Source organism: Scleropages formosus, chromosome 22 (genome assembly GCF_900964775.1).
Source record: "Scleropages formosus chromosome 22, fSclFor1.1, whole genome shotgun sequence".
NCBI classification, from domain to species: domain Eukaryota; kingdom Metazoa; phylum Chordata; class Actinopteri; order Osteoglossiformes; family Osteoglossidae; genus Scleropages; species Scleropages formosus.
The window spans coordinates 14869060-14893067 of NC_041827.1; the positions used below are offsets into that span (position 1 = coordinate 14869060).

Below are 24008 nucleotides of genomic sequence, written 5' to 3' on the forward strand. Positions count from 1 at the left end.
TGAATGTCTTTGCAATTTCTCAATGTCCTTTTACTGTCTGTACATTGCTGCAAGCCAGTGCTGTCCTGTTGTTAATAATAAAATAGATATCCAATTAAACTGAATTAAATTCAATTTATTTCTATGCAGCGCCCTTCTTACCAGAGTGACAGAGCACTGAACAAGGCTGCTGCTAATGATGCAAAATTATATTTATGACAGATACAGCTAACAATAAAGTAAGCCAGCTGGCCAGGGAGGAGAGGAAAACAAAAAACTCCCAAACTACAAAGGTGAGAAGAATAAACCTATAGGCTCCCAAGTACCAGTGGCAGCCCACCCGCCCAGGGCATTCTACTGTGGTAAGGGGACCTGAGTGGATATGTCTAATACCAAAAGATGTTTAAGTCTGCCAAGGCACAGCTGTGCATCCTGCCTCGTACCCTACACTTCCAGGATAGTCACGGGACCACCGGGACTCTGCATTATTTGGCCAAACTATGGATGAAAGTGTGAAAACGCAAATATGAAATAATAATCCAAACAAAGGGTCGCATGCACCGTCGGACACACACTAGATTACGTGTTCATACAAGTTCACAAATTTTCACATTATTATTAGGTATTTTTGAGACTGCCGCCGGAATTCTGGAATTCGCGCCGCCACGGCCGCGCGCCCCCCCCGCGCGGAATGCCGCGAGCGCGCGCCACGAGCCTTTTCCCGCGCGCCGCGCCGCGTGCGTGGCGCGGCGTTTTGCGTTCGACGCGAAGAAGAGGAGCTAAGAGGAGCACATTCTGAGGCACGTCCGCGTACACGGTACAGCGCGGGAGAGGAGCGGAAGGCCGACGATCGAGAGAGGTTCGAGCACCTGAATGGCGCTCCCCCGGCCACGGAAATGGTTCGCTCCACGCTCATAGTGGCTGTGTGGCGAGCAGCGCGCCCAGTGTGTGCTGCGCGCCTCCGGAGCGGCGGTCCGCGGTCCCGGCTCTCGCTCTCGCTCTCGCTCTCGCGCTCTCTCTCTCTCTCTCTCTCCCTCTGTCTCTCTCTCTCTCGCTCTCTCTCCGTCTCCGCGCCTTATCGCTCTTTCAGCATTTTTCATTTTCTCTGACCTTTTCCTTGGTGAGTACTTTTTCCCTCATCCTACCCTTTCCTTCTTTGTCTTTTTCTTGCCTTTTTCTTTTTATTTTTTTTTACGTTTTTTTGCATTAACTGTTTCTGCTCATATTTTGTCTTTAAATGCGACTTTTTAAACCAAGCTAGATTTCACGTCCAATGGCAATGCTGAGCTCGTTTTGTATTTTCTGACAGCGGCGACTTGTTACGACAATATGAATATAACATAATAAGCTTATCAGTTCTCCGGTGGTGTTTTCCTTATTATTTCTGATTCATACCACAGCGGATGTCTTGTATTATCCTAATTCAGTTTTTTCCTCTTGAGAATCATGGTATCAAATACCATCATATTATTATTTACCAGAGCTGTGCAGCATAGCAGATTTCTTCCGTTTTTCTTTGGACCAGTTTTACTGAACGACCGTGTGTCCCCTTTAAACTAGCCTTTGCTATTCGCTTTTCGTATTATTATTCTTATTATCACTATTAATTCTCTCCCGTTTTTCAACGTGTTTTGCGAAGTTGAAAGGCGGAATGGGACTGGATGGCTGTGGGTTTCATTCCCCCCCCCCCCCCTTCAGCAAGCGTGGTCTTTTCCTTAAAAGAACTCCTGTTATGTGCAGCAGGACATTTCATCACAAACATTAAAATCAATATGAGCAGGAATTTGGCTTAGATGGGCTGACAGGTGCCTCTGCAGCAGAGGTGTGCTCTCACACACTGTCACACACTGTCACACTGTGTCACACACTGCACAAGGCCAGAATCAGAGTCCCCTCTGGTAATTGGTCTTTATAATATAATAAAAAACTCTATCATTATTATAATAACTGTATTTTAACTTGTTATTCTTGGCAACATTAAACATTCCCTCTATTGCCTGGTCTGTTATTCACGGTCTGCTGGTTTGCTGGTTTTCCCCTGTTTATGTTATGCACAATAAATCGCCCCCTGGCTCTTACTCTTGAGTTTTATTATTGCTATTACTATTTAATGTAAATCTGTGCCGCGGTCTAAATGACAAGGTACCCATCCTCTTTTCTGTGGGAGGAAAGTACATATGTGTACAGAGTATACGATTGCTGGTTGTCCTGTGTTACAGTTGTACGCCGAGGCTGTCGGTTAGAGACGTCATCAGCGAAGAGCCATAGAGTGCCAGACGGAGTTCTGTCGTGAGGAATATTGCAGAGAATTATTTGACGGATGAAATAGTAACAGTACTCCGTTTTGCCACCGCTCTATTCTTAGAAAGGCAAAACCACTTACTAATCATGAAGGATCATTCGGCTTCTCTTAACCGCATGTTAATGCAGCATGTTGAGAAAACATCTGCAATAAGTGGCGGGGGGGGGGAACGATATTAATAATGTTTCTATTATGTCTTTTTCCATAATGAAGAAGGCCTTGAAGTTAAAAAAAAAAAAAAAAAAATGGCAGCTGGCTTGAGCTTGAGTTGTATTTTCCCAGCAAATATGCATGTCATGGCAGTGGCTTAGAGTGGATTTTGCAGCAACGTTCTCAAGAACATGCTCTTTACAGGGCACTTGCTTATCGTCAAGGGCTGGAGCTGCTGCTTGAACTTGAATTTGTGAGCTTGTTCTGCGACTCTTCTCAGTCCCGGGGCTTTATAAAGCCTCAGGTCCTTGCTGAAGATCCTCAGTTTAGAGCAAAGTGTGTTTAGTTTTTGGGGACATAAGCAGTGGTTTTCATTATCTAATCTGTGTGTCGGTAACAGAAAAAAAAAAATCAATTTTTTTCCTTTCAAATTTGAAGCGGAATACTAGATGAACAAGTCTTTACCTTCTGAGTTATTTTTGGCTTTATTTTATTCTGTTCCTTGGGCTTTTTGTATGAAAATGCAAAATACAAATATGTTTATTACTACTGTGCTAAAGTAAGCAAATACTGCTATATGGTTTCTTCGCTCTTCATACAGTGTTAAAACAGAAGGATTTCCAGCACTGGAATATACATGTGATTAACATTTGTGGATTGCTTTCGATTTCCTTGCTTTCATGGTAGCTCTTTAAAGCGGTGCTATATAAAATGTGGCAGATAGAGAGTACAAAAGTGAAAACAATGATCTACTACAGGGTCATGCTCAGTGTGCATCTTTGCTCTTGTCTAAGTGAAGGAGGAAGTCCATGTGCTCAACGGGCAGTTCGCAGGACCTCCAGCAGATTTGTAAGGCATGTAGCTGCGTTGCTGTCTTTGCAGCTCCCTCGTGCTTTCTTTGGAGCAACTTGGGAAAAGCTGAAATCAGCAACAGAATCATATATCCGATGTTGGCTAGTTCACCCTTGACTTTTTGGAAACAGACCAAAGAGACTTGGTCCATCTGGGTCTGGACTATGAAAAAAAATGTTTGTTTTGTGCCATAATGGTGTAAACATTAGCTCAGATATTCTACAGGTAGCTAAACTATGAAATAATAAAGATTAAAAACTTGGAAAATCTGCACAATATATATTTTCATCTATATTATTCATGGGTTCTCCTTCTCAGGTAGTTAGAACGTGCCTGGAAGTCATGCAGGATATGACTATCTTTTGCTCAAATTCCCTTAACAGTCAGGATTATGTTAATGTAATTGTTATGATAATCCATAGGCCATTTTTCATTCTTTTTTGTGCAGATTACCACTTCAGTTTCAAGTATTTTAAAATTACCGAATGGAATTGTTTAGATGTGTGTGTCATTTAATTAAATTAATTATTTCATTTCATACCCTGTGACGGACTGGCAGCCCATCCAGGGTGTACCCCCGTCAGCCTTGTACCCAGTGATTCCAGGATGGGCTCCGGACTATCGCGACCCTGACCGGGACAAGCAGTTTATGAAAACGGACGGAACTACTTAATTTCATAGTCTTATGATTTCATGCTAAGATGTGTGAACTTTCTGCCATATTTATTTAGTAATTCCACTTTGCCACTGAACGCGTACGGTTTGTGCAAGGACTAATTGTTTTCTGGAAGAACGTTTATGTTTGTTCTATATGAGATGCAATGAATCAGCTTGGAGCAGATTCACTGGAAGGTGGTGCAGAGCTGTCAGTCTTGTGATGTATAGGACCTGGAAACTGCATTCATCTTGGATTCTGAAGCATAAATTGAGCATGGATATTTCAGGCGAGATGGAAATCATGTCTCTTAAGGTTAATTCAAAGTTAGCGGTTTATTTTTTCCATTACCACCGAGATGATACATCAAAGCCTTGGAGTAGACACAGATGATGCTTCTTTTCCAAGCAATGGTAGCAGTGATAGCAGCCTTTCCGGCAGAACTGTCAGATAGAAAGCACAAATACGCTCTTAATGTTCAATGTTCAGAGCCATAGAAATGTTGTTTATGAAAATATGGAGAGATCAGTGGCTTGTAGTCATTGTGGTTTTATTTCTATGGACTTTCATGTTTGTTAGATTGCAATTTTCTCAGAGGAGGTTGTTTTCTAGTATTAGAAGGTCTAGAAATCCTTCTGTACAAATTATTGTAAACATATTGTTCATTGTATGCGCAATATAAACATGTTGTTTTTTGTAAATAAATATATTAAAAATAAATGACTGTTTTTAGTTTTCCGTTACCTCTAATTGCGGAAATCTTATTTATTCGGTGCGCATAACATGAGAGAGTTGTCTCTCATAAGTACTGCCGAGTTGTACCGTATGTCATTTATAAGAAAATATTTTATTTGCATTGTTACGAGTAAGATGGGAGGATTTGTTTTTATTTTTATATCTGAACTGTTTTAGTGTTTAACCTTTTTATTTGCACTTTGCCTCTGTTGTTCTTCCTGGTGCCAGAGTGTTTATTTGTTTTCTGCTCTACTGCCTCTGTGACAGAATGGTTTGCCCTCCTCAGCTGAAGGTTATTCATTGCTTGCTGCCATTCAGATACTTGACAGGAGCCACAATAAGTAGTTCTAATGTAAAAGATGGGATCCATATAAGGAATTAAATTGGTACAGTACACAATGTTGAGTTTTTACACCACTTCTGATAGTTTGGCAATAAAATTGTGAGCGAAGGTTTGCCGTGCTAGTGGTATAAATCAGGTGGTGGATAACTTGAGATGCGAACAGATGTGTTTTCTTTCACTTGCGATGTGACGGCCTTTGTCCACAACTTACGAAGGGTCTCAGGGCAGCCACCAGGTTTAACGCTGGTTGCCCTTGGAGTTTGGGACCCGTTCACCGGCAGGGTAAGGCCACTATAATTTCTGAGATGGTGCCAGAGATGAGTCAGCTGAAGGAGCAGTGTGGACAGCGGGGCTTTCTGCTATCGCCAGGGCAATGTACTCACCTCCGATCATCTCCATCTCATCATTCCAGGCTACCTGGGACTGCAATATTTTTTAAACCTAAATGAGTTGTTTTATTTTGAAGGCTGTGTCAGTAGTTTGCAGGCAGCCAAAATAGTGTATCACCAAGCACCCTTAGAAGTCAAGTTAAGTGAAATATATACTAAAATTGCTTGACATTTGCTGGAAAATTATTCCTTGGTTCAGTATCTTAATCTCACTCCAGAACCCTTGTCGAAGCGTAGCGTGCTTGTGCTGTGGTGTCTGTGATATCATTTACAATTCAAGCATATGCACCTCTTAATTGTGAACTCCTAAGTCATAAATGGAACAGACTGTTTATAATATGGAGACAGAGGTATATAGTAGTAATATAACTTGAAATAAATACATAAATCTGTTTGATGATGGTGATGATGTTATGATTCATTTCACACATGTAGGCTGTTAGCAGATCTTGCTATGTTTGTCTGAGGAGCCTTCTGCCTGAATGTACACAGACCATTAAGGGCCATACAGCATAATTAAGATACTACAAATATACCTGCTGTTAACCAAACTATTCTTTGTGGCCATTTTTGAAAATAAACTTGTGAAAGAGGAGAAATGCTATCGCTGAAATGTTTATCTGCTAATGAACCCAGTCGTTTTACCAGGACAGAATAGAGGTTAAATATATTTCATGAGATATTTTAGTTCTCGGAACTGCTATTGATTTTTACCTTGGTTTACATGCATGCCAGCTCAGTTTTGTCCATGGCTATATACTCCACATTGGGAACAAGAGCCAGCAGCCATCGTTGTCATACACTCTTCTTTTATTCTTTTGCAAAGGCGAACTATTCTCACCACAGTCGGCTTTGAACCCATACCTCTGCCACGGTTTGGGGTCTTGGTAGACAACAAAAATAGTCAATTATTGTTGCGTCCGATGCTATTCGTTGCATTGGAATTGTCATTTTTTGGGTTTTTTGTTTCCAGGGCTCTCTCATGTCAAATCCTGTTAGCATCATGCGCTCCACTGACACAGGGTCTAGCTGCTCGTTGCATCCCGCTAAACCACCACCCGTCGATAACACGCTTTACCCGTTCATCGATAATAAAGTCCACTGGCTCATCTGGTGGCGAGCAGCTCCGAGATCACCTGCCATGCGAAGGAAAGATTCAGATGCAGCCCGAACATCACCTGCGGAGTTTTACGGACAGGGCCGCTGACACGGGCTGACACATGCCCTGCCCGTTTCTCCTCCGTTTGGTTTCTGCATGCAGTCCCGTCAGAGTGAATATAAATCAGTGCTGCAGCCCTTATGTCCAACCTCCGTTTTCTGGCGTGGTTTCTGTTCCGTCTAGGTGCTTTGACATTATCTGAAGCACGCTCGCCTTCTCCGTACGTCCACGTGCCTGCGTTGTCCCACGGCACCTAACGGCAGTACGTTCCCAAATGACATCAGTCTTGACACGCTCACATTGTTCAAATGTTTGTCTAACAAGCAAAAAAAACGAGAATCAGTAACGATAGTACATCTGCTCAAACAGCAAGAAAACATGATGAGGGATGTAGATTGGTAGGGCTCATATTACCATGTGACATCTGCTTGTCAGTGTTTGTGTGGCACCAAGCAGGCGTCGCTGAATGAAAGTGTCAATGGAAGCGCTCTTCACAAACACAAAGGACCTACCCCTCTCTCCCTCGCAGCTTTAGGAGGACTACGTGAGGTGGAATGCGATCGGTTTTACGCGTTCATGGGATCGCTGTACATTCACACACGCATACGGAAGAGACGCTCCGTACATAACGCTACTGTAGCTGCGCCCAGTCCAGTGGCACGAACGGCCTTGAGTTCATAACTGCTGAGCAGGACTGCCAGGAAGAAAGAGTTCAAAATAACCACCTCTTCCACCAGCCCTGCTTCGTGTCAAGGAACAGTTTAATATAAAGGGATGGGGTAATCCGATTCTGCTGTTATTATCTGGGAGCCGCTTGTAATATTGTGCGAGTAAATAAATACTCCGCTTGCTTTCGGTCTGTTTACTGCTCAGGTTGGTGTTCACATCCAAGATGAAGATTACGGATTATCTCGTGGAAAAGCGTTGTGACGATCACAAGAACATCAAATAAATCTGAATTTTAAGTTAAACCAGCGGGAATACAAGTGTTCTAATGGAAAGTGATGGAAAAGATTCTGGACTGACATGTTAATTCCTTATGGTAGCTGGTCTTTATTGTAATTTCCCTGTGGTGTGGTGGAGGTCCTGTGTGCGAACTGCCTTTCAGTTCTTAATTAGAAGCTCAGGTGTGTCGCCCTTGGCAAATGCAGTCCGTTACGTGGGTCCCTGTGATGAAGACGGTTCTTTGATCCTTTGATCCGATAGCGCGCGCCGCCCGAGATCCCGGGGATGCGCTTTCCCTCCTGTTCTCATAATCAGCGTACATCTTCAAGGAGCGGCGTGTTTGCGGTGCCGCGGTACGTTAACGCGGGCGTCTTTCACAAGTACGGCTTGACCGGTCGGTTGAAGTAAGGGTTCGGGGAGCAGTCCCGGGCTAGCAGTCCTACGTGGTTTATTTTCATGCGACATCCATTATACGATCATAGCTTTTTAAATATGTTCTAGAAATGCATTCACTATTTTATCGTTGTTGTGTTTAGCACGATGCTGGGTGGATTAAACTCATGTAGGATCTATTCTTTTAGTGACATTGAGGTCTTTAGATGTACTGTACTTCTGGTGAGCCAGAAACCGATGCCTTTGCCCCATTCAAGTTTTTCAGCATTCAGGAGGCATTAGTGCCTTTTCGGTATTTAATAAAGAGCATCATTAGCTTGGTATTATGGAAAAGCAGTTTTAAAAATAAAACATACGTTTTTAGGGAGATTACTTTGGCCGAGGAAGTTTGTCGGATTCTTTCCTTTTACTTTTCTGCTAATTAGGCTGTTTCTTCAAATCCTTCAAATGATTTTCTCTTGATTTTGGTACATTTCTGGGGCACTTTGCTGTGGTATAACATCACGCTGTTCTCCAGAAGCTGGTTTTTCTGACTTCATATCACCTGCTGACCCCAGTTTCCTTCAGGGGAACCACACTAGTCACTTTTCTTGCTTTAAATTGCAGGACCCCTTTTAGACCTCAGGCTGAGAGCACTGGGACTAAACACCTGTTGCTGCAAGGCCCCCCACCCACAGGTCAGAACGGACAGGTACGTCCATAGGTCACTTTGTTCCAGCCGATACGTTACAGACGTGCCGCTGAGCCCCGAGTATCTCATCCAGCCGATTCTCCTGCATCCCTCCCGTGTGTCTGATATCACACCTTCTGTGACGGTACCTGTCCCATCAGCCCGTGACTCACACTCTGTCAAACTGGTGTTTCCAAGCCCAGCGTGTGCAGAACACATCGAACCACAGACACATCTAGATTTGGGCTGCAGGTTAGTCAGAGAGCAGGAAACACAAATGAAAGTGGCATAATAAAAACAACATGACTGAGTTTGTCACTGTTGGTTGCTTTAAAGGTCTGATAGTCCCAGGAATTATTGTTGCCTCCCTTTAATCTATAATAAGTATTGCTGTTTTGTGCTCCACAAATATATTCATGACAAATATTGTACAGTAAGTAAAGCATCAGCATTTTTGAAATAACCAGCTGCTTGGATGAATCATTAAAATCAGTGCTGTACCAGCATGAAATAATTTAACCTCATCACCCGTGAATTAAATATAAAATGTGACCATTAATTAGACCTAAATTGTATCTTAGTTTTTAATTTTTTTAGCATCTCTGTTTACATAGTAATTGAACAATTAATAGATTCTTTTCTTGTTGCGTGCAACATAATCTCTTAACCATGTCTGCTACTGAAGAATGTATTGTTGTGACGATGTTTTCTCTAATTACAATATGCTTTATTTATTTTACTGTACCTTAACCCATGGATTGTGAACATTTATAAGTCTTTGTTTTCAGAGTACAATCGAACCTTGATAAACGGGTGAATTTCATTATCTCTTATCTGTAATTATTAGAGTTCCAGCACTGAAATATTGACATTTCTTATGATCCAAATGTTGCTTGCCTCTAATATGTAGTTAGTTTTCAAGAGGGGAATTAAAGATTTTGAGAACACACATCGAGCTCTGTGAATAGCTCGGCATACCGTGGGACGTGTGAAGCATTATTACCATTGTTTTTGGCTTTTACACAAAAAGGTAACCTGTCCCCCATTTCTGATGCCAGTTCTTTTTTGTTGCCTGTTGTTAGCAGGTACTTTCTTTTAACAAGCCAGGTTAAACCTCGCACCACTGTAAGAACTATCAAAAACGTGCTCGACATTCCTTGCTGTTGGCTCCTTCTTGTTATTTGCCAGTGAATTGTGCTGTATTGCTTGGTAGACATCTACTGAGAGTGATATTGTGATTTTATTATAGTGACGCGCTCACCTCCTGAGGAAAGGTTGCACTATATCATGGAGCTGAGCCCTGCAGCTGTTGACGGCCTCCTTATTAAGAGGTTCACATCCTTTCTGTCTTCCAGAATAGAGTCCAGCTCTTGGGCCTGTTCAAACCTCCTGCCGTGATTCTGTGACAGGAATTTTCAGAGCTGAATGTGATTTAGCAAAACCGTCCTGCATCAATGCTGCTACCTCGGTGAAAGCATTTATTTATCGGAGTGCATTAGGAAGAATGCAGCAAGTGCCCAAAATGCCCCTTATATCTCGTTACAGTTATAGCCGTAAGAAAACGGAGTGACACGTTTTCCCAACAGTCTCAGCACTTGAATTCTGAAGCCTGTCAAGTGATGTGTTAATTGAAAATCGCCATTGTTGCCTATTTTTATAGCTAAGCGCAAAGCCACTTTTTTATTTGCTGTTGTTCACGGTACATATTTAGTTACCTTTGCTATATTGTACTCCTGTTCATTCTTTCCCTGTGTAAAAATGACTGCCATGAGCCCTCTGTCTGTTTACTCAGCAAACTAACTGAATTTCCAGATGATCACTACCAGAGGCATAAAAGGGGGATGCGCTACAGGCCCGGATTTCGGCCGAGGAAGGCATTCTGGAAGCAGATACTGATTTGTGCATCTGCTGCATTTAATCACTGCAAAAGGACTGTAGGCACGTGAATTATAGATGTCCCATGTTGAAAATTTGATGAAAATGTTATTCATGCATTAAAATTTGTCAAACATCTCAGCTACACCAGCCGGCGACTCTCTTGAGTTCCTATTTGGAATTATGCTTAGGGTATTGGCTTGAAGAGTAATTCACCTGGGTCATTGAACATTTACATGCAAAGGCGTTATGTGTGAGCGAAATAATTGCTTGGTTGTGAAAATTATTCAGATCACCCCTTGGGCAATTTCTCCTGTACGTGCATCACTTTTATGTCATACAGGTCCACAATCTGTAAGCTTTTATTAAATGAGATTTAAAAACCAAAATCAACAGAATTTTCACAATATTGACACATTTTTGTATCATTTGTCCATAATACTCTTAATGGAAACTGCATTTAATGAAGGGATGCTAAATATATGCGAAGAGAATTTCTATTAGAAGCATACACATGGTAATACCAGTATTTCTTTTCATTACAGTCCATTGTGCATTTTAAAGCGATTAGACCCACTGCAGCATGCTAGATAACTAGGTAAGTTGCTTTTACCTAAATGGCTGCTACTGCAAAACGAGAGGCTTGGCACAATTTCATTGATGAAATATTTATATATGTAGAGTGGATCTAGTTAGTAGGAGGTCAAAAAGCAACATATGGTAACATATAGTAAAACCCCTTGGCAGTGGAAGTTCTATGTATAAGTGATCCTCTAATCTGATGAGCTGCAGTTACACAAAATATGACTCGGTTATGATTAAAAACAAATTAAATCATGAGCTGTTTCGAACTGACCTATAAGCTTGATGTGTAATCAACATCAGACAAGCCTGTATGCACAAGCACAAGTGCACACAAAACAGACATTTTTCATTAGCATATTAGAATGAGCATGTTTACAATTTTTTATGCTTTGCGGCTAATGTAGTTGTAATGTATTGCAGATAAACTACAAGAATTGCAGGAAAATACATTTGAGTTTTTGACATAAAGCGCTGCTGTTTCAGCGCCTGAGTGGTGCAAGAGGATGTGCGTTCAATTCCCGATCAGTCTGTGTGGAGTTTGCATGTTCTCCCCGTGTCTGCGTGAGTTTCCTGCGGGTGCTCTGGTTTCCTCCCACAGTCCAAAGACATGCTGTTCAGGTTCCCCATAGTGTGTGAGTGACAGAGAGAGTGTGTTTCACTGATGTATGAATGAGTGACCCAATGTATCTAGCAGTGTAAGTCACCTTGGTGAATAAGGTGTGTCGGCTGATAACACTACATAGAGGTCATGGGAAGTTGCTTTGGACAAAAGCGTCTGATAACTAAATAAATGTAAAATGTAATACATATATACGTATATAGGGGGGTGCGGTGGTGCAGCAGATTTGACCGGGTCCTGCTCTCCGGTGGGCTTAGGGTTCGAGTCCTGCTTGGGGTTCCTTGTGACGAACTGACGTCCTGTTCTGGGTACGTCCCTTCCCCTTTCAGCCCCATCCCCTGTGTTGCTGGGTTATGCTCCGGGTTGCTTCGGGGCAAGCAGTTTCAGACAATATGTGTGTATACATATACTGTCTATATATATATACTGTATATTTAATTACATCCTGGCAATAGTTCCTATTTGACAAACGGTATGTTTCATTTTATTTGTGTTATGAAGCTGATAGATGAATACAAATCAGTCTCAAAGATTTCATTATAAAGTGGTATTTGTGCCCATTATTGTGTGTAATACTTTTCTGCCTTGCTGCCTCTTGCCTCTCCTTAGAGGCATGCATACAAATGATTAGTTGGAAAATGTGTACGTTTACTGCGGCTTGTCACACGGAAAGGGCACATGACATTCAGCAGGCTCATATCTCATTCCAAAGTAAAAAATTCAAATCCGGGTTAGCTAAAGTAGCTGACTTCATTCTATTTGTCAGTACCCATGGTTTCAATGTTAATAAAATGTATCTTTAAAATAGGACAGAATAGAAGGCAAGTAAATAAAAACATATTTAAATGATATGTAAATATTATCATTTGTCATTCTAATTCTAATTCAGGTTTGGCAATACCCTCCTGTCTGTTTGTTTATAATAGGATGCTTTTAACATATTACCTGCTAAGGGTAGTGAAGAGTCCATTTAAAAATATATTCAGACGATATTTTCCAGGATAGAAAAACACAGCATTACCTGAGATACACAATGCAATTATATCTGAGAAGGGCTCTGACCAAAAAAAAGCCAAAAGGCATTGTTTTATTGAACTTAGACCTTCATTCAACCTCTGTTGTGTGCTTCCCATTCAGTCTTATCCAGGGGGTCTGTTGAGTGGTTCAAGCATGATTAAGTTGTTCATGGTTAGAAAATCTAAATAACAATTGGCTTTTTATGGTGAATGAAGGCACTTTTTCTTTGCATCGAAGTGTTCTCTTTTGCCGCTGCTCTTTCTGCTCTTGTACTCCCGTTTGGAATCGGTCTTTAACCATTCACCTTTAATGACTGCCTTCTGAGAGGATCATTTAAGCACTCCAGACATGCCAGCCATATTGCCTTCTTCTGTAGCTTTCTTTTTTGCAATTTAATGAGTTACAATTTAGATTTCTGGCAAACCTTAAACGTTTGGCCGTGTTTTGCGTTTATGAAATCAGTCCTAACAGCTCTGCTGGATTTTAGGTCCACTGCTTAACAAAGGGATATTAATGTAGAACCTCTGAAAGTACTTTTGAGAGGAACCAACTCCCACTGTTGTAACTTCTGATTTAACCACTCTAGTAGGCAGCAGTCTAATGGCTTTGTTGGGGAATCCAATGAAGGGAGTAAGTCTGGGTGTCTGGACAGGTTAATCTTTCGAAGCTGCCTACAGAGTTGGCATTATGGAATGGTGGAATTTGTGTTCAAGAGGTACACAAACAAGGGCACCTAACACAAAAATTATGCACATGGAAAACAAATTGAAAGTGTAACTGGCATAACGGTAAAAATGATATGGCTTTGTGATGTCCTATGAGGCACAGTGGCACAGCAGGTACTTTTGTGCTGGTGTCTTACAGCACCTCGGGTGTGGGTTTGGATGTGGGTTTGAATGCGGCTCTGCGTGTGGATTTTGCATGTTCTCTTTGCGTTTGTCGGGGTTTACTCCGGGTACTCCGGTTTCCTCCTGAAGTCCAGAGCTCCAAGTTTTTTATTGTTGCGTGTATTTGACAAAGACAGTGAAATTGTTGCATTGCAGTTCTCTTTTTCTACAGCAGTATATGTTGGGGGAATGCGGAGTACAAGGTAGGGCAGTGGAAGGTGATACATAAACAAGATACAAACAAAACAATTGTGCGGGACAAGATAATAGAGGACAGTGAAATGCAGGCGTGCAAAGACAGGTCAATACAATGGTGCAAAAAACACAAACAGCAACTTGCAACATGTCATCATAGGACAGTCCCATCTAGACGTGTTTCAGGTCAAACGGTAACTCTAAATAACCGGTAGCGTGTGTATGTGTGACTGAATGAGTGTGTTATATTGGACGGCTCTATAAATGGGTGAATAATTGTAGGAAATCAGTGTAGTGTATCTAGCGCTGTAAGTCACCTTTGACAAAGTTGTCAGCCAAATACTAGCTAATAATCATTGTTCCTCACTTTGGAGAGAAGTGCGAAAAGTATAAATGAATAAATGTAAATGAAAGGGCCGCATAGCTGAATAATTTAAAGCAATGGATTTGTGAGATTTTCTTGTAACTGGTGAAAAAAATGCAGGATCTTGCAGCAGGCATAAATAGATTTATTTTGTGCGGAAACACAGTAAAAGAGAAGTGCCCAAACAAACATTTTCAGGACACCAGCAAGACATTCAGTCGGTGAGACCTTGCGGTGAGCTCTGTGATCTTCTGTCTAGCTGTACAATACAAGCATGCGTGCCACTGATACCACCTCTGCTCATACTCCCTGCGCCCAAAATAAAGGCGAGGCCTTTACATCGGCTCCGCAGCATCCACGGGCAGGGGGGCTTCCGAGGCAGTGTGCTCTGCAGCTGTGTGTTTGAGCGGTTCTGCTTCAAGACCGAAGATGACTGAGATGCAAGACTGTGTCTTTCCGCTGGAGAGTCAGACTGACGTAGTGGTTGAAACAGTTCTGGCAGATTGAAGATACTTGCCTCAATAAAATAACAGTGAGCTGAAGAAGAACAATTATTTACAGTTTGCATAGGGAGCGAGGATGTCAGTAACTAAGCCTAAAGTTTTACATATAACGCCGTTCGGTTATGTACCGCACGACTGTTGCACGTGACAAAGAAGTCTTGGTCTTCAAACATAAACAGAATTACCACTGTATCTTCACAATCTCTATTTCACGATTAGAAAATAAATGTAGTTACATGTACGGGGGCGCGGTGGCGCAGTGGGTCGGGCCGCAGTCCTGCTCTCTGGTGGGTCTGGGGTTCGAGTCCCGCTTGGGGTGCCTTGTGGCGGATTGGCGTCCCGTCCTGGGTGTGTCCCCCTCCCCTTCCGGCCTTACGCCCTGTGTTACCGGGTAGGCTCCGGTTCCCCGTGACCCCATATGGGACAAGCGGTTCTGAAAATGTGTGTGTGTGTGTGTAGTTATGTGTGTTTAATATGTAAATTTTTGACAATAATTCGGCCTGTTATTGTTATACTCTTACTGTTATATTGTTCTTGTTAATAGGGAGAAAAATAGCTTGTTTTTTTCATTTCCAAAGAACAAAATGTTGTTGATACCATACGGACCTGCCTTTTCCGTCTTGTGTTGACACCTGTTCTGTACCGTCAGACAGTGTCTTCTAATGTTGAAGTGTTGAAATATTTCTCTATTATAACATTTATATTGGCAGAGGTGCCTGCAAGCTCATCCTGGTTTGTGATCCTCAATTACCCATGAATCCATGATGCTAAAAAAAGGTAAAGAAAATTCTAGATGATGATGAAATGCTCGCTGGGAATTGCGTGAATCTTCCAGCTAACAGCTACAATCCACAATCCACCAGGAAACAAAACATGAAAATGCAAATGTTTGTGTTTTTGTTGTAGGTTCCTGTGGTGGTAAATAGGAGAAACAACATAAGCAATTAGAGGGTTATTTATTTTTCGCCCATTTACATCATGCCACAAGATGTTTTGAAATGACTTTTTCGAAATCCTCATCTTCTGCCATATTTTCAAAACTCTGTGAAACGCATCTCATGTTATACGTGACACAGTGTTTTTTCCTATATACCGTGATCAATAAAAATTTGACATCAGCAGTCAGTCTGAGTTTGCGGCCAAGCATGCTACTCAGTATGCATTTCATTTCTAGCCAGCTTTAATGTTCATGTGTGCAGCATTCCTCCTCTGAAGCTGTAGCGCAGAATTAATGAACAGTACCGTGTTGATTTTAAACTATACTGTATATACATATGTGTGTGTGTGTTTGTGCATATATGTATGTATGCGCCACCTAAAGAAGCATTTCTCACTTTATTGTTTGAGTGAAGAACACCGGGTTTGCTAATCTCCAGCTGTAGCATTGGCCTGCTCTGTGTCATGGGCGATGGGGGGGGGAAAATGTCTCGGGACCTCATCTTTCACATAGCTTTCCAACTAGTGGTGAAGCTAAAGCTGTGAAAGGCGCTGGAGATTTGAAAAGCCCCACAGTCCTATTTGTGCCTCATTGCAGTGTTCGGAGAGGGGCCGAACGTGAAAATGAAGCACTGGAGAATTTGAGCTCTCAGTATGAAACCATGATCTTGTGTATAGTCTCCTGGCTGGCATTTGTCTTAGCTTTTCCAAAAAAGACTGTCGTAATATAAAAGATTAAAAATGATTTTTGTGCCATCTTGTCTAGTCTAATTTGTTTTGTACACCGGCCGGCGGCGATTGTACGAAAAGCTGTCCTTATGCACTTTCACGGCCTAAATAGGTTGCGCAGCGAGGCTGCCCCTCGCAACCGAGACTTGTCTTTGAATATTGTTTGAAGCGTCCTTGTCCTGTTTAACTTCTCCGCTCAGTGTTGACATGAGTAAGTGGAGCGCTGCAGCTTGTGTGACAATAAAGAAAGGACCACGCTGTTCTCTGAGATACATACAAAGTGTGCATCGCAGCGGTATGAGGGGATCATTTTAGGTTCGGAGTGATATCCAACATATGACTTGCTTAATGAGAGTTTGACACAGAGACGCTGTTAAGAACTTCTTTTTTGTGCATTTATAGTATGTGAGTGGTATATTTTCAAGTTCCAGATTTAATATGCGAGGCAATTTACAGTAATGATCTGGTAACATTTTGTCTTAACCGAATAATTAATAAGATCCTTTTTGGTCATGGACGGACAGGTCCACTCCCATATGCTTCGAATTTGCAGATTTTAGATTAAACAGTCAATTAGATACTAATTACCATTCAGAAATAAAATGAAGCAACTTTCTGTCCACATAATGACATAGTTAATTTATTGGGATTTGAGATGGAGAAACAGCAAGAGTCTTCGGTTACCATACCCTTGTGGAGTAGCTGGTGTTTTTGGCAAAGTGTATTTTCACAGAGAAAAACAGATAATGTAACACACAGATTTATTTATTACTCATCAACAAATATAGAAATGTTGTGGTACCATATGGGAAGTGATGGTAAAAAAAAATACAAATTCTTGGAAAGTTATAGAAAGGATGAAGTACATGCTTGGAACTGAGGAACACACACCGGTGACCCCAGCAGATCCTACCGTGTGCGAAAAGAAAACCAGAACAAGGAGCAGAGGAGAGCTGGAGCACCAGCATCTGTGCTCCTTAGCCTGTGAGGTCTCCATGGGAGGGCAGAGCGAGCGGCTGACCATCTTGACTCCGGCGTGGAGGCCGCAGGGAGGCCGAGGTAGAGCAGAGTGGGGCAGCTTTCTACAGAGCCTGGTGCTGATCTTCAGTGTGTCAGAATGGATGCTGAGCAGACACATGGCAACCCTGCCCACTTCTCTTTCAATGGCTATGGCCCCCCTACCAGCACCACAGGTGCCAGAACACAAATGAACTGGAGGTTTAAAAAACCTGCTAGTTAGTGATCTGGTCTTTGGTTTTCTCTTCTGCATGTCTTTTGTTGTTGCTCTCACAACATCCTTTCTTTTTTGGCCATCTTTCTTACTGTCTTGCAGTTCTGTGTATCCATACATTTAGAGACACTTGTCTTAGGAGGATATTTCACTCCGGCCTCTTGTCATCTGCAATGGGAATCAATGAAAGCTTATATCATAGGTGCAAAAAAACAAAGATGAATAAGTTGCCTTCTGCTGAACGTAATTTAAACAAATCGATCCGAAGCACTGTATAGCAAGCGGTCTGCCAGAACAGACAAATGCCTTTTCGGAGTCACTGGTTTTGAGCCTATAACTCCTTCAGTTGTGTTCTTTGTGGAGTATGAGGAGGTTTGTCTCTATCTCATACGATCTGCCACGATATTCACCTTGGACAGTTTATTTGAAGCAACAAATTGGTATAACGGCTTCACAGAATCCATCATGCACTTCAGTTAAGTTACCACTGAATAGAACATCTACACCTGCTGGATGAGTATGTCCTTGTGTTATGTTAGCAGTGAGGTTTGACTTTAAATGAAATAATAAGCGTGTTAACGTGACTTGGTTATTTTCTCGATGAAAAAATAATGCTTTTAAAATAAAAGTTTGCGTAGAAAGCGCTTCATCTGCTCGGTAAATTGTTACTGCTACCTCGCTTGGCTTTTTGAGTTGGCCAGTTAAATTACCAGCAATTTTAACTAGTGAATGAAAGTGTTCATTGTCTTTAAATGAAGATGATGACTCAAACAGCTTTCACTGAAAGTATTACTCTGTGGGAAAAAGTGGATTCTGAATATTAAAATTCTGAACCTTAGAAAGTGATTAGCAGATCTTTCGAACACTCTATGCTTCAGCCCTCTTTTTGTCTGTCTTCCTTTGTCATCCACAGTAGTTATTCACCATGCTCGTGTCCTGCCACTCAGTAACCTCCATTAGCTTTAATTACAGGCAATGTGTGAAAGGCCATTTGGACTGAACTAATTTAGTAATGAAATCTGCTCTGCATGCTGAGCTCTTGATAGCAAGTGGCTGATCATATATAGTATGGTGTTTTTGAAAAGTTGCTCCTACGCTGGCCAGTATGTGGGGAAAGGGATGATGGAACGTGATAGCGGGGTATGCGTGTTATGGGGCAGAGGCAGACTCTGGGCAAGATTGCAGGGATACAAAAAATTCATTTTAATAAGCTAAGTTGCACAATTAAATAAATCTGATGAAAGTACACTGTCTAGTATCATAGCAGAAGTCAATGAGCCTAGCTTTTCCTTTTCAGACCATGTTTCAGTGTTGTGCCTCTCCTCTTTTGCTGTCTCTGACCAGCTGCCACATATAGTAGTCCTAATTGTCCAATTAGAGGCAGCTGGTTTTCATTAACTGACAGTTGGCATGGGGCAGGGTCCCAGGGAACTGTCCATCTCAAGCAGCCCGACCCTGTGCCATGCTTTTGCCTCCTGCCAGCTCACAGCTGTGAATGTGTCCGACATCTCTACATCACCGTAGTTGAGGGTAAGTCTTGCAGTCGTTTCAAAGGACCGGGCATAACCTGTTCGGCTTGTGTCGCGATTTTGAAAATCCATCAGCTAATTCAGTGGGAAAAAGCGAGCAGCCATCGCAAACCCAGAACACGTGTGTTCGAAATACCCTTTGCGTTCATTACCATGAAAAGAAGAGCCACACTGTATGAAAAAGAGCAGATCAATACACACATTGTACACTATTTTGACTGATATTGACTAATAGTCAAAATGTGAAACGATGACTGTTTCATAATGTGCCAATGAAAGGTGCTGTACATGGGCTATTAATTTCTGGGAAATAAACATTTACGCACAGGGGTAAAACAAGAAAGAATGCAGTTAAGGAAAAATTGCATTGACTGTAACGGAAGATAGTCCATGTGGACCAAGATGCTGCCTAGCAGCCAAACAGACATTTAATTAAATTTTAAGAATCTCCAACTATGGATAATTATCTATTGCTACCTATTTACCTGTGAATTAGCTGTACTGAAATGTAGCTATACATTAATGGGCTCGCTAATTTCTGACAGATTACACAAATATACCATTGAAATGCAGAACTTTAAGTTGAAAACCATGTGCTGGTATGCAATACATTTTTTTCTACTTTGACTTGGATGAGTTTAATTTGCTTGCACAGTCTTGGTAATGTGGGGCTGCAATTTAGAGATTGCCTCTGTCAGTTCTCATTCAGTGTTTTCAAAGCATTTCTAAATCATTATCTGCTTACTCTAACCGTGCAGAAATGATCCATTGTAAGGACTTCATTCTGCATATATGCGTAGATGTCTACGTGTGTTGCGATTTTTTTTTTGTTTTTTTTTTTTTTTTTTTTTTTTTTTAACCATTTTGCTCCATAGTGAGCACCACATAAAATGAAAATCTGCTTCCCCCTGCCTTCCTAGACAGTCTGTGAGGCCCATAGTTTTAAAAATTACATTTTAACTAAAAAAAAAAAGTCTGGGTTAATTTTGTCCTAATGTAACTGTCAGTGTGGTTCATTTAAAATTTTTAAATACACATAGTAAAGTTGTCAGCAATTAACAAGTAATTTGAATATAGGATGTCTCAAAAAGAATCTGAAGTTTTCAAAAATAAAAGACAGCTCTCTCTATAAAGAAACACTCCAGGGCTTTTAAATTTATTGTGTATTTTACCATTTTGCTTTTTGATTGGGGGGTGTGATGGCACAGTGGATTTGGCCAGTGCCTCCTGTGTGGTGGGTCATAGGTTCAAGCCCTGCTTGGGGTGCCTTGTAATAGACTGGTGTCCCCTTCTCCTTTCATCCTTGCCTTCTGTGTTGTCAGGCCAGGATCTGGCTCACTCTTTGGGGCAAGCAATTCTTGATGATGGATGTGTGGACTTCTCAACTTCCCTGTGTCAGTTTTCCATCTTTACACTAAAAAAAAAAAAATAGTGATTACACAGTTCCTGCATGTAAAGACAGATGGTAGCATAGGGGTTACATCTGTTGCCTTTGAATCCAAAGACTGAAGGTTCAAATCTCAGGCTCTAGTATGTTCAGCAAGGTACTTACCCCAAGTTGTTCCAGTAAACATTGCCTACCTGTGCAAATGGGTAAGTAATTATAGGTAGATTAACATTGTAATTTGCTTTGGAGAAACACATTAGCTGAATGAATAAATGTAAAAAGTACATTAATTAAATATGAATTGAAAAGATAAGACTTCATATGGGGGCCACAGTGGTGCAGCAGGTTTGGCTGGGGCCTGTTCTCTGGCTGGTCTGGGGCTTCAGTCCTGCCTGGGGTGCCTTGCAATGGACTGGTGTCCTGCCCTGGGTGCATCCACTCCCCCTCCAGCCTTGCACCCTGTGCTGCCGGGTTAGGCTCCAGCTTGCCACAACCCTGCTGGGGGCAAGCAGCTTCAGGCAGTGTTTGTGTGTGTGTGTGTGAGACTTCATACAAATGGTAGTAATCATTTAACAGTTACCATAATTTTACATCCTTATAGTGTACTGTTACTAAATGAATACATGTTTTTTTGGTCAAAACTTGGAAAGTTCAAAGAAAATAATTTCCATAATTAATACAAATAAAATTGTTATAGAGCTCTTGAACAGAGAAGCAAAAGCTACTTTTCTAAAAGCGCGCCCAATTAAAAGTTTATTAATTGGCATTTATAAACGATGAATCATTTAGCAGTATTCCAGAAGGCTCTCAAATCATACAGCTTGCTAACTGTTCTCATCTGTGCACTTTGTAGGCTATAGCATTTCTCCGCGATGGCAGAAAAACTCACCGGATTGCTCAGTTGTGAGCAGGACTAGTCTGGCTCCACTCAAACACTGTTGTTCCAGAGCTTTCCAAAAAGCAAAAGAAAATCTACACAAATTAGCCAAGCTGGCTTTTGCCTAAAAGCCTTTTTACCCCCTTTCAGGTGATGTTGAGAGTGAATGAAGGGGAGCAGGCACGCTTCTTCCTCCCCCGACTCTGTGATTTACACCACACTTGGATGAAGTGCTGGCTGAAGGAGTCTTCTTGGCACCCGTTAGTGTTGATGCAGTCCTGGCTGAGAGAAACGGCAGCCAGCGCATAATCACCACTGCAGCCTTGGATGGTCTGTGCAACTGAAATAATTGCGCCCATTTGTTTTCCTTGGTTCTCTTCCTCACCAGCTGAGAAAATAAACTAAATTAAAGTAACCGCTGTTGGCGGTTTTTTTTTTTTTTTTTTTTTTTTTTTCATCAAACAACAGGTACAGTACTAGTATTTTCGCTTCGAATTCCCTCGGCGGTAAGGCTGAAGTTAATTCCGTGAGCACAGTTTTGAATTCTATTCCATGCGTGCCCGGTGGGAGTGGAGATACAGTAAGTTCATCACCCTCTCTGTGCTGATGTTGTCAAAATTAGTTCAAATCGGTTTCCCCGGTCTTTTGCTGACAGGGCACTCTGCGGAAAACTAACTTCATTCCGGAGAGGCCAGCAGCTGGTCTGCCTCGTCCGTGGCAGCGCAAGCGTCATCACTTCTTTCGGCCCTACGACTTTGCGGGAAGACTGTGGGTCGCAAGTGGAAAGGTTAAAATTTTGGGACAACCCTCCCAAATGTTTGTAAAATTACATAGAATAATTGTGTGAATGGCAGCGAGGTAAGGTCTTTGCACCGTGCATCACCTATTTGTCACCTGTTTGTCACCTGTTTGTCACCCATGAGCCTACGACGTCTGGTTTCGCCAGTTGTGGTTCGGCGTACTCGGAATTTGTTTGGAAGAAATATCGCGTTGTTAAATGCGTTCCAGGCCTCGCATGCAAACAAAAAAGAAATGGGCCGTCATTAGCGAGATGTCTTAATTCACCGAAATTCCAACAGCAGCACCAGCCGCGGAAAATAGATTGCATCATTTTACCGTTTGCAATGGAAATTAAATTGCTGTCTGAAATGGTGAAAAATGCAAATATTTTTTTTCTCTGCAGGAAGCTTACAGAGGCTGTGGTTTTCTTTGGAACTGAGCTGAAAAGCTGAATTTATTGCAGCCTTATTTCACTCTAGTCTTCTTATGATCAGGCAAAAACATTCAGAAGTAAACTACCTTTAAATGAAATAACAAAATGTACTTTAAGGATTGTTAAATAAATTTCTACGTTTTTTTTTTTATATTGTTAACCATTATTTATGTGACGGCTATGTCTAGAGCTAACCGGTATCATTTACCCATTGACACAGCTGGGTAATTTTTACTGTTATCAGTTCAGAAGAAGCAGGTTGGCCTTGGGTATTACAGCAGAGATTTGAACCCAGGTCTTTCAGTTGGAAAAGTATAGATCCACCTGCTATGTTGACATGTCCTTAATAACAGAAATCTGATGGAAATCTAACGTATCTGCTCCCGTGGAATCTAATGTAAGACCACCTGTGTTGCTTTATGCATAGACATTATTCACATTTTGGCTTGTATTACTTCTTCAGATACCTAGTAATTTACCCGTTGTATTCAGTTTTTCTGTCTCCATGGTTTTCATTTTATTATGTACATTTTAGGAATGGTCCAAGTATGAACACCTTTTCATTTTGTCAGATTTGCAACAGAATGATTAATCTATAAATAAGATCCATGTTATGCAGCACCAACGCTTGAATATCTGTCCCCCTCCCGGTTTATTTCACTTGTTTAGCTCCTGCTCGGAAATTGCCTCGACGCAGTCCGTATTTGTATGTGTTACTTACGAAGTGTCTGGAGTTGATTTGTGTCTATTTATTTGCAAGTCCTGAAAAAATGAGAGGAGACTGTTTTAATCTAAATTTAAAATGGCCCTTGTTCCAGACATGGTCCTGCCTGCTAATGGCTCAATTAAGTGTGCTTTTTTTTCTATAGTCCTCCGCTTTGTGGCTTAATTACTGTCTCTGACAATTTTTCCCTTGTCCTCCTTCAGGCCTGTCAACTTCTTACCAATCCAGATTGTCATAGGCGGGACTTAACAAGTGAATATATTTGCAGAGAATGTCCAAGCATCTGTTTCTAAGCGCTCTCCGTATTTTCTGATGAACAAGCAGATCTTGAAGGTATAGGCTTTACATTCATATAAGTAAATTTTGCAAGTGCTTTTTTTATCCAAAGTGATGTACAAAGTGCAAACGTGCCAAAGTACCAGTACCGGTACCAGGGGAGGCCATTTGTCTCAAGCGATATAAAGATTTACGAAGCACCGAAGAACTGCTGAGTCTCTCCTGTGCTTGACTTTATTCCGAAGATGTGTTCACACAGTAGAATATTCTGAAATGAACATTTTAGTTTGTTTTCTGTGTAATTAAATACTCATTTCAATCAAATTTTTCATAATTTCAGAAAGTGTAATTATACCAGAATACACACACAAACACATTTTCCGAACCGCTTGTCCCATACGGGGTTGTGGGGAACCGGAGCCTAACCCGGCAACTCAGGGCGTAGGGCCGGAGGGGGAGGGGACACGCCCAGGACGGGACGCCAATCCG

The 24008-nt window shown here is 41.6% G+C and overlaps 1 protein-coding gene across 2 annotated transcripts in view; it reads left to right on the forward strand.

The window, feature by feature from the left end:
* Positions 1 to 1065: 1065 nt before the first annotated feature.
* raly (RALY heterogeneous nuclear ribonucleoprotein) overlaps positions 1066 to 24008 on the forward strand; it is a 54860-nt gene continuing 31917 nt past the window's right edge. For both annotated transcript variants that reach the window (XM_018742213.2, XM_018742215.2), the window contains exons 1-2: positions 1066 to 1099; positions 8509 to 8593. The gene's annotated coding sequence lies outside the window, so the exon portion shown is untranslated. The remainder of the gene's footprint in view (positions 1100 to 8508; positions 8594 to 24008) is intronic.